Here is an 11,416-nt window from a genome sequence, read left to right as displayed (position 1 = left end):
GTTGTTTCCCCAACAATCACAATACAATAACAGTACGGGTTATTATTGAAGCAATAAGTATACCGAATATTTTTTTCACCAAATTCTTTCATTAGCATTACTTCAAGTGAAGTAATCTTGCAAATGCTTTGTCCCTTTTTCATTTTCAGTCCCAAAGCAAAAATCTTATATTTATTCTCCTTTTCTTTTTATTATTTAAATCTTCTCAATGATTTTTAAAGTTTTATTGATGTTCATCCTGCACATTGAGTTATAGCCTTATAGGGTTGGATTTGGTTGAACTCTTTTTATTTTTTGCTAAAAACCATGATTGATAATTTGAAATCTGTTGCATCCCAATTCATTCTAGTGCACATTTGAAATTGAAAAATTCTACGGTTACACTTTCTTTTAGGGGAATAGTTATAAAAGTTATCACAACATCTTCCCAAAACTTGTTAAGGTGGTAAGTTATTACTGGATCAATATCACTTTCATATTAACTCACTATAAACATCATTTTTATGATACATCAATCACAACAAACAACATCAACAATTATTGAAAAAAAAATTGTAAAATTTGTTTGGATCTTTAGATTTATCACATGCAAAATCCCTTCAAAATAAGAAGTTATAAAGGAAGTTATGATTGAAGTGCGTATATAGAAATTCAGCCTTACATTGGCCATCATCGATCAGTCCAAAGAGTGAGAAAATATACAAATGGTGTAAAATGGGCTGAAAAACTTGGTGATTTAGCCCAAGTATCAAAGCAGTTGATCCATCACTAATTTGAAACACCTCATTACAAATGTCCACAGGCCCAAACTCTAACCACTACCCTTTCTATAGTTGGTGCTTAGTGCTTAGTAGGCTTGAAAGTTTAATATCAAGAAGGGCACATGATTTATGGCTAGGAATGGACTACAACTCTTATCGGTTAAAAACTCTCTTAGTCTCCCTCCCTAAGCTAAATGAGGAAAACTTGCAATATGCCCAAATGAAATTTATGAAGTACAATTTTGAGTAAATTCCACCTCAAAATTCATCATACCCAAGAGTTAAACTTTATGTGTGTATAAAACCTAATTAGAGAAACAAAACAAAATCTCATAAATGAATGAGAAAATAACATTTTAGCATGGACATGTATAGAAAAAAGAAATGTTAGTAAGAAGTCATGAAATGGATAAGTAAGATTAAAAAATATAAAAGATTAGATAAAAGAGAAAGAAAAAGTATATAACTCTAAGTTGTAGGCAAGCAAGAATATATTTCTTGCTTGCTTGTGTTGTTGTTCTTTATTTATTTCCTTTTCTTTTGAGTTGGAGAGGGAATTTATTTTTTGATACGATAGGATACACTATATATAGTAGAAGTCATTAATGAGTTCTCCATAACCTTAGTTCTAGCAATATTGAAATTGAGGATAACTTGGAGGTTTTCCTAAGTGCGTTTTGAAGTCAAAATTGAATTCTTCTTGGTGTAAGTATTAATAGTTGCTTTTGCAAATTTATTCATATATATGCGTGTTTTTCTATTGTTATTCATAAACAGTGCTTGCTTAAAATTTGTCATATAGATATTAAATGTAGTAAATTTTTATTGCACTTGGATTAATACTATATTTTTGTGAGATATTACCACTAAATAGTTTGGTTTATGTTACTATATTATTGGATCCATGCTTTTATTTAATATTTATTTATAAGTTAATCACATGCAAAATTTCAAAATAATAAGTTGCCATTTACCGTTAAATCTATAAGGTTAGCCATTTACTACTAATTTTTTTGTCAAAAATTTTGTTGGATTGGCTTTGTTGTTTTGAGCTGTACTAACTGACTTTACCTAAGTAAAAGGTTGCATAAAAAAGCAAACTTAGTTGCACTTTCTATTTGATATACAGAACAAAGGAAAACTTAGATTTGGGTTAGATACTTTTTAATGAATTATAAGAAATTAAGAATTGACATAAGCGGAACAAAGTAAAACAAATTATACTTTTTTAGTCTCAAGAATTGGGAGAAGAGACATGGTTCGAACTTTTGTGGCGAAAACATTCTTATTATTTATTCCTAACTTTTTCCATTTATTTCCTTTAAATAAAAAAATCAGAATTTTTTTTATTTGTTTAAAGAAAAAAAAAACAATTAAAAAACTCATCTCTAACTCAATAGTTTTAAGTTTAACATTGCCGTCCACTTTTGAGATTGCATAATAAAAAAGCAATAATTTATATCCTTAGCCAAAGGAAGTTATTACAAATTGTATTGTCATATCTTTAGAAGAGAGGATTTCATAATCAGTCATTACAGTTTTTTACCACAACCATAAATTTTTTTGTCTCCTCCTAGGCCACGTCCATGCCTCTTAAACAAACAGGCCCAAATCCAGTTTTCATTCAAAATCCAAACTTCTTTACTTACTTTTATTAGACACAAAATCAAACACCTAATGTGCAAGTGCTGCTCTCACTCACACCCAAATTCTGTACACAATCCTCCTTTGTAAACGTTTGATCCCACCCAAAAGAAGCCTTCAATCTTGTTTTAAATTAAAAACATTGGTGTTTCACATCAAAATTGAGCAATAAAAAAAAAATGCTACAAAACTGAAAAGGCAGCAATTCTCAGTTTCTCACGCCTATATCTTTCTTTGTTTCAGCTTGCCAGCCCTTTGCATTGAGTCACGTTTTTCTTTTTCTCTAAATTGGATTTTATTTTATTTGTGACTCACGTTCACTTGCCACATTTGCGGTGAAGAAGGCAAGGGTGCTCACAATGTGTGGGTCCCGTGCTATAGGTACACACACATTGACTCACGTTTCTAAGCTTGGGCCTGTTTTTGAGCCCATGAAGGAAAATGAGTCCATATTCCATTATATAAGCAGCATTTTAGGTTTAAGGTTTATATAATTTTTGTTGAGAGAGGAAGCGGCGGCAGCCTATGATGTGGAGAAATGCGTGTGCATCTTTACCCACCCGATCTGTGTGTGTTCTAACTTGTTCTCTCCCCTTTTGTGTAAGGCTTTTATTTCATGTTCGTACTTGTTCTGTTAGCACTACTTGTGCAACTATTGCTATTGCTAGTAGTTATAATTTCGAAAACCCAGATTAGTTCATGACTTATGTGAGAATTCGATACAGAGACTTTGATCATGGTTTAGATCTGTTTGATAAACTGCTTCATATGAACCTTTTGTCTGCAATTATAGATTTTATTAGTTTATATTTTGTAATTGCAACAATAAAGTACTATTCGACCGTGATTACTTTGTATAAAGATTTGAATCTAAAATGTTGTCTTTAACTTGTCACGTTCAAATGTGTTGATTAACTGCTTCTGCCATTTGAAATTGACCGTATTTGAAATTGACCGTAAAAATCATGTCGGCCTATTATCATAAGTTGTAGATCATTGACAGTTTATGTAAGGTCAGTCTCAAAAAGTTGAAAAGATTTGGATTTGGAATCAAGAAAAGGATTTGGAAGCCAAGAAAAACAACTATTGTATTATGTCTTTTTTTGAAAAAGAATTTGGAAGCCAAGAAAAAAAAAAATTGGAAGCAAGCTCATAAAAAGAAGAAAAGAATGAGAATGGATGGATCCGCATAGAAGAAATTATGATGCTAGTTGATAATAATTGTTTGTAAAATTGTAATAAAAATATTTAGTTTGAGTTATAAAAGTATTATGATGTGTTCATCAATGGATATTGTAAGACAGAATTAATGAGAAAATTAGTCTCTCTCAAGAAATGCAAGACAAGTGAGGTGTACTTGTGTGGTATATTTATTCCAAATATTGCATGCTTGTGTTCCAATGTACATGGTGAGGTTACTCATTTCAAAAATTGGAAAATGTTAAGTTGGATCTCAATATTTTAATCTATAATATCCCTGTAGATAGAATATGCAAAGCGCTAGGAAACTTGAAACTACAAATAACTATTCTCTACCTTATGAAGTGGAGTAGAACTAGCTGAATAGTAAATGAAGTAGGTCCGACATTGTAGAAAATGGATGACAATGGTTGCTTAGTTGATTGCTTGATAGGTAACTTGATAATCTAAAAGATATATTAGAACAACAAGACAACATGGACAATGAAACTTCAGCTGAAAACTTGTTTGATGACTTTGGAAATAAAAAATTTGAGGAATCTCCTCAAAAGCTTTTGTGTAGGCTATCTTAATATAAATAATTGTTATCTTCATTACTGATTGCTCTCTCTTTCCATTTCGTTGGACAAGGTTACAATTTTCATCTTTGTACCTTACTCTCCTTTGTTGATGTATTGAAAACCATGTTATATTGTTTGTCTCCCAAACTAAAATTTTTAAAACCTTAACTATTACATCTTAATTGCTTTTACTTAATATTTAAATCAACTCAACTAAGCCTTAATCCCAATTAAATTTGGGTTGGCTATGAATTCTTATCAACTAATAATTAAGATATTCAATAGAATCTCACTTGCTATGTTGTTACCCCAAGCTGGTGAAAGAGACATTAATGCTGCTTTATAGAACCATTGACATATATCTCAATAATGTATGGAATTTTGAAGTTGGTTTAAAAGAAAAAATAAACGAAGTCATGATTGATGGGCTTGCATAGTTATTGAGTCTTATATGTGCTATGTTTGTGACTGTTTAGCCCAGAGAGTAAGAGATATGGAAGGGGTAAAGTGGACTGAAAACTTGGTGAGCTAGCCCAAGTATTAGAGTGGCCACCCTTAATTTGTAATATCTTAACACAAATGTCCACTTTCCCAAACTCCTACCATCCTTCAAATAGTGATATGCTCAGTGTGTTGTTTAGTACCCCTCCTAGCCAAGCTTGAACTAGGCCTGAAAGTTCAATATCCAGAAGCTTGGGCTCTAGATCTTTGGCTAGGAATGGGCTACACCTTATAAATCTTAGGAGACAAAGTAACTCCTTTAGGGATGAGCATACATTACTAAAAAAAAGAAAAAAAGAATTTTCTATTATATTGCATCTCCATAGCCTGTCTAGAGTCTAGAGGTTAATAAATAAAGTTCCTAAAAATAGATTGGTTCCAAATTTTTTTGATTCAAGAGGTTTGAGTTCCTAATTTTTTTTATATCAAACATAACTAACTTCACATCTTGTGCTATCACCTGACAAATAAAATCATTTGCAATTTCAAAAGTGGGTCTTGAGAACCAAGAGAAACAACTAGATTTGATTCATTTGAAACTGAGAGAGATCCAGGTCTTCACCTTCATCTTAGTTCATAAAATAGAGGACTATAACACTAAGATTGACCTATATAATTGCCCCTTAGACCTCATGCCCTGTAGCATTGAAAAAATTATTAGGTCCACAAAGAGAACTACTAATGTGGTCCTTCTTGACTTCCTAACTAATAAAATGATGTTATATATGCAAATGTGACATTACTTGGTAATTTTTTATTTTTTTATTTCTTGTACTAATTAGGAAGCCCATTCACACATTTGCATAGATGAAATAGTCTTATTGGTTGGGAAGACCACATTAGCAGTCCTCCTAGTAGACATAATAATTTCTCATAGAGTTGACTTTTTTTTTTTTTTTTTTTTACAAGATAGAATTTTTATTCTAACCTAATTTAAGTTTTTATGTTTGTGGAGCTCTCTCTTAGAAACTTGAACCCCGGCTCTTGCCTTCCACATCTCACAAGTATTTATAATAGTGGAGTAACTACCGCACCAAGGGTGCGCAGTGTCATAACGTTGACTTAAAACCAACTTGCTATAGCATTTTCAGTAATCATGTTATTTTATTTTTGGGCTCAATAAATATAGGAACTCAACATTTTTCAATGTAATTAATAGTACATTATAAAAATAACATTAATAATAAACCCAAATTAAAGTGACAAAAGAATCATGTCAGCATGTTAACAATTAAAAATTCTTGAAGCAAATCTAACGTCCTTTAAGCAGCTCTTTGAGCGCATGTTTTGGGACACCTCAATTGCTTAGGATGGATCGTACTATGACAATTCTCGCAGACAGCTCCCTATTATAAAGTCATCCAACAATTTCTACAAACAGCATATCACAAACCAGAAAAAACGGCACATACAACCAAAAAAGATGATATATCATTAATGCCAAGTATATGCACAATATACTAGGAAATGTCACCAAAAACAGGAATGTCATTTTATCAATTATTTCTCAATTTCCTTGACCATTCCCTTCTTTCTTTTCTATCTTTGAAAAACCCAAATAACATACACCACAAGGGTATTTCCATTTCATTTCATTTAATCAAAGAAAAAGTAAAAAAAAAGTAAGCTAAAAGGACAATATTAAAAGGTATACTTGTTGGTTGGGGTTACTGGTAAATGGTTACTGGTAATTTATTAAAAGGTATATTAGAAGGGTCTTCTCTATCTTATCAACATTTTGTTGTGCGTTTACGCCTTTAGGCAAAACAGAACCACAGGACAGTGCCATCAAACACACAGCAGCTTGTTCCTCCTCCTTCAACTTCCTCCTCCTCTGGCACCTCTGTTTTTTCTTCATCACTGATGGTAACATTTGCAACAAGAAATCATTTTCCAAAGCCATTAATTTTTTTTTTAAAAGACTCTCTCAGATTTCTGCCACCATTGCCAACAGCTTTAGCAGTGTGGGTGGTTGTGGCATTGGAATTGGATTTGGTGGTAGTGGCAGTAGCACGAGCATTTGATCTATATTTTTTTTCCTACATGATACATGACTCAAACCCACATAGAATTCCTCCTCTTTCTGTCCCTAATCACACAGGCATTACACAGTGACCGAAAAAACAACAAACAAAAAGAACCATTAATCTAAAACACACAACACACAAAGAAGACTAATAAAATTGGAAATATTAAATAAATACCCAAAAATTTAAACAAATGGAACAGAATTGAAAAACATTTCCCCAAAGAAAACCCAAATAGAATATGAAAAATCGCTAGCAAACACTATTGAAGCCCATAATCCTTTGTAACTATTCATGATTGAAAAGGCAAAATAACACTCCAAAACTGTACATTTTTGGCAGCCTTCGTTCTTAGTCAGTGGAATATGACTAGTTTCACTTTTAGGTTAAAGTATTTTTTTAATTTTGGGTAAATTTCATTAACTACTACTGAGCTTTGTACAAATACCAAAGCCGCTATTTATTTTTGGTTTCTCTCTCTCACCCTCACACGGGTCCCTTATTTCTTCTGATTCTCTTTCTTCTCAGCTTTTCTTCTCGTCACTCTCTCTGACTCCCTCATCCTTTCCACTCTCAAACCTCTCTTTGACTCTCACGTTCCTTTCTTCTCTCTATCGTGGTCTTTGCGACGGTGTGGTGGTGTGGGTAAGCAGTTTTGGTGAGTTTCGGTGTGGATCGGTGTTTAGCAGTGGTTCGTGGGTTTTGGTGTGGGTCGGCGGTAGAGGTTTGTGATTTTGGTTTGGATCGGTTGTGGGTTGGCGGTGGTGGTTTGTGATTTTGGTTTGGATCGGCGAGGTGGGTTTGCTTTGGTTTGAGCAAAGGCTTTGTGGGTCGCGATGGGAGGTGGCCGGCGATTGCAAGATCCCAATCTGGCAGAGCTCGCCGTTATGGGTATGGGTTTTTAAAAAAAATTGTTGATTTGGGTTTGTTTGGGTTTGGTTTTGGTTTTGTTATGGGTCTTGGTTTTGTTTTGAAATGTGTTTGATCTGGGTATGTTTGAGGTTTGATGTTGGATGATTGTTTGTTTGGGTTGATCTGTGTTTGATTGTCTTATTGGTCATTTGTTGAGTTTGAAACCTTATGGCTAGCTTGAGCTTGACACCGAGAGAGTTTCTGGCGTGAAGAAGAGAGAGCAAAGAGAAAGGGATGAGAGGACTGAGGTTAACGGTGTTAGAGTCCGTTTGGACTTAAGGACTGAAATGGTCAGTTTTGTAATCTTCTGGACCTCCGTGGTATTTGTCCAAACCTCAGGGCTAGTTAGTGAAATTTACCCTTTAATTTTTGTTGAGAGAAAGGAAGCGGCGGCAGCCTAAGATGTGGAGAAATGTGTGTACATCTTTACCCGCCAGATCAGTGTATGTTCCAACTTGTTCTCTCCCCTTTTGTGTGAGGGTTTCATTTCATGTTCGTACTTGTTCTGTTAGTACTACTTGTGCAACTTTTGCTATTGCTAGTAGTTATAATTTCGAAAACCCAGATCAGTTCATGAATTATGTGAGAATTCGATGCAGAGACTTTGATCATGGTTTAGATCCGTTTGATAAACTGCTTCATATGAATCTTTTGTCTGCAATTATAGATTTCATTAGTTTATATTTTGCAATTGCAACAATAAAGTATTATTCGACCGTGATTACTTTGTATAAGGATTTGAATCTAATCTGTTGACGCATCTCATCCTGAAAAACATGCATATGTCTGTCCATATATCCTGAGGCATCTCATCATGAGAAGCATGCATGCATCTTTTTATCTCATCTTGAAAAGCACGCAAGGCCTGAAGTAAGGGTTTTGCGGGGAGATGACTGAGGAGTAGTCGTAGCATCATTCTCAGGAAAAGGATCAATGGGATTGGGAGATGTAGGATGCTCTAGATCAGGAGCAGGCTGATGAAGATGGCTTATATTAGATTTCAAAGAAGATAAGCCAATTGAAATTGACCAATTGTTGCTTTCTTGCTTAGTAAAAATCATGTTGGCCTATTATCATAAGTTGTGGAAAATGGTAGATGGTTGAAGTTATGCTTTGGTATGCAATATTATCATTGACAGTTTATGTAAGGGCTGACTCAAAAAGTTAAAAAGGCTTGGATTTGGAATCTAAGAAAGAGAATTTTGAAGCCAAGAAAAACAACTATTGGATTATGTTTTTCCTTGAAAAAGAATTTGGAAACCAAGAAAAACAACTATTGGATTATGTCTTTCCTTGAAAAAGAATTTGGAAGCCAACAAAAAAAAAAAAAAAAAGATTTGGAAGCAAGCTGACAAAAAGAAGAATGAGAATGGATGGATCTACATAGAAGAAATTATGATGCTAGTTGATGATAATTGTTTGTAAAATTGTAAAATTATAAAAGTGTTCATCTCTTATTTTTCAAGTTTTATGATGTGTTCATCAATGGATATTGTAAGACAAAGAATTAATGAGAAAATTAGTCTCTCTCAAGAAATGCAAGACAAGTGTAGTGTACTTGTGTGGTATATTTATTCCAAATATTGCATGCTTGTGTTCCAATGTAAACAGTGAGGTTACTCATTTCAAAAATTGGAAAATATTAAGTTAGATCTCAATATTTTAATCTATAATATCCTTGTAGATAGAATGTGCAAAGCGCTAGGAAACTTGAAACTACAGGTAACTATTCTCTACCTTATGAAGTGGAGTAGGACTAGCTAACTAGTAGATGAAGTAGGTCTGACATTGTAGAAAATGGATGAAAATGGTTGTTTAGTTGATTGCTTGATAGGTAACATGATAATCTAAAAGATATATTAGAACAACAAGACAACATGGACAATGAAACTTCAGCGGAAAACTTGTTTGATGACTGCAGAAATAAAAAATTTGAGGAATCTCCTCAAAAGCTTTTGTGTAGGCTATCTTAATATAAATAATTGTTATCTTCATTACTGATTGCTCTCTCTTTCCATTTCGTTGGACAAGGTTACAATTTTCATCTTTGTACCTTATTCTCCTTTGTTGATGCATTGAAAACCATGTTATATTGTTTGTCTCCCAAACTAAAAATTTTAAAACCTTAACTATTACATCTTAATTGCTTTTACTTAATATTTAAATCAACTCAACTAAGCCTTAATCCCAATTAAATTTGGGTTTGCTATGAATTCTTATCAACTAATAATTAAGATATTCAATAGAATCTCACTAGCAACGTTGTTACCCCAAGCTGGTGAAAGAGACACTAGTAACTATCCCTATTATTTAACTAGACAATCTTCCAGGTAGACCCAAAACTTCTGAATTAATAGTCAAATTTTGTTATGGATGGAAGGTTGAATAACACCAATACTGCTTTATAGAACCATTGACATATATCTCAATAATGTATGGAATTTTGAAGTTGGTTTAAAAGAAAAAATAAATTAAGGAAGTCATGATTGATGGGCTTGCATAGCTATTGAGTCTTATATGTGCTATGTTTGTGACTGTTTAGCCCAGAGAGTAAGAGATACGGAAAGGGTATAGTGGACTGAAAACTTGGTGAGCTAGCCCAAGTATTAGAGTGGCCACCCTTAATTTGTAATATCTTAACACAAATGTCCACATGCCCAAACTCCTACCATCCTTCAGATGGTGATATGCTCAATGTGTTGTTGAGTACCCCTCCTAGCCATGCCTGAACTACGCCTAAAAGTTCAATATCCAGAAGCTTGGGCTCTGGATCTTTGGCTAGGAATGGGCTATGCCTTGTAAACCTTAGGAGACAAAGTAACTCCTTTAGGGATGAGCATACATTACTAAAAAAAAAGAAAAAAAGAATTTTCTGTTATACTGCATCTCCATAGACTGTCTAGAGTCTAGAGGTTAATAAATAAAGTTCCCAAAAATAGATTGGTTCCAAATTTTTTTGATCCAAGAGGTTTGAGTTCCTAATATTTTTTTTTATCAAACAAAACTAACTTCACATCTTGTGCTATCACCTGACAAATAAATTCATTTGCAATTTCAAAAGTGGGTCTTGAGAATCAAGAGAAACAGCTAGATTTGATTCATTTGAAACTAAGAGAGATCCAAGTCTTCACCTTCATCTTAGTTCATAAGATAGAGGACTATAACACTAAGATTGACCTATATAATTGCCCCTTGGACCTCATGCCCTGTAGCATTGGAAAAATTATTAGGTCAACCAAGAGGACTACTAACGTGGTCCTTCCTGACCTCTCAACTAATAAAATGATGTTATATATGCAAATGTGACATCACTTGGTAATTTTTTATTTTTTTATTTCTTGTGCTAATTAGGAAGCCCACTCACACATTTGCATAGATGGAATAGTCTTATTGGTTAGGAGGACCATATTAGCAATCCTCCTAGTAGACATAATAATTTCTCATAGCGTTGACTTTTTTTTTTTTAATACAAGATAGAATTTCTACTCTATCCTAATCTAAGTATACATGTATGTAAAGCTCTCTCATGGAAACTTGAACCCCGGCTCTTACCCTTCACACCCCACAAGCATTTATACTTGTGAAGTGACTATCGCACCAACGGTGCGCGGTGTCATAGCGTTGACTTAAAACCACCTTGCTACAGCATTTTCGGTAATCATGTTATTCTATTTTTGGGCTCAATAAATATAGGAACTCAACATTTTTCAGTGTAATTAATAGTACATTATAAAAATAACATTAATAATAAACCCAAATTAAAGTGACAAAAGAATCATGTCAGCATGTTAACAATTAAAAATTCTTGAAG

At 33.5% G+C, this 11,416-nt stretch overlaps 1 long non-coding RNA gene across 1 annotated transcript; it reads left to right on the top strand.

Annotated features, from left to right (window-relative positions):
• Nucleotides 1-2,180: 2,180 nt before the first annotated feature.
• On the top strand, nt 2,181-9,142 carry LOC126724082 (uncharacterized). The gene is made up of 2 exons (XR_007654601.1): nt 2,181-3,005; nt 3,710-9,142. It is a non-coding gene; the product is annotated as an uncharacterized LOC126724082 (long non-coding RNA).
• The last annotated feature ends 2,274 nt before the right edge of the window (nt 9,143-11,416 follow it).

Source organism: Quercus robur, chromosome 4 (genome assembly GCF_932294415.1).
Source record: "Quercus robur chromosome 4, dhQueRobu3.1, whole genome shotgun sequence".
Taxonomy (NCBI): domain Eukaryota; kingdom Viridiplantae; phylum Streptophyta; class Magnoliopsida; order Fagales; family Fagaceae; genus Quercus; species Quercus robur.
The sequence above is the reverse complement of the archived record's forward strand: the minus strand, read 5'-3'. Positions and strand labels throughout refer to the sequence as shown.